Source organism: Cystoisospora suis (assembly GCF_002600585.1).
Source record: "Cystoisospora suis strain Wien I chromosome Unknown contig_8034, whole genome shotgun sequence".
NCBI lineage: Eukaryota > Apicomplexa > Conoidasida > Eucoccidiorida > Sarcocystidae > Cystoisospora > Cystoisospora suis.
Genome location: NW_027160817.1, coordinates 2,154 through 2,509, shown reverse-complemented (window position 1 = coordinate 2,509; position 356 = coordinate 2,154). Strand labels below are relative to the sequence as shown.

At 39.9% G+C, this 356-nt stretch overlaps 1 protein-coding gene across 1 annotated transcript in view; it reads left to right on the top strand.

Annotated features, from left to right (window-relative positions):
- CSUI_010698 (uncharacterized protein) overlaps positions 1–356 on the top strand; it is a gene marked incomplete at its 3' end in the record, with an annotated part of 2,981 nt that overhangs the window by 1,557 nt on the left and 1,068 nt on the right. The gene's annotated exons all lie outside the window — the stretch shown is intronic.

Genomic DNA, 356 nt, shown 5'->3' with positions numbered 1-356 from the left:
GCCGTGATATCTGACGGTATCTGCACATATAGAAATATATATACCTTCATCCCTACATATCTTTTGATCTGTCTATCTACTATCTGTGAGATAAGAAGAGTATCAAGACTTACTTTCATGCCTGTCTAGGCGAAGGTCGTTATGTTTGGTTTATGAGAGGAAAGAGTGAGAAGGAGTGATAAGAAAAACTATCATCTGGAGGCTCTCCCACCCCTCACATCCTAAAGTCCCCTCTTTATGTCAAGTCTCCTTTTCCGGTGTATGTACACCACCCCTATCATTCCCCAAGGTGAAAGTAAAGAATAAAGGAATCAGCTGATTGTCTATGTACCTTTGCTTTCTATCTATCTATCTAT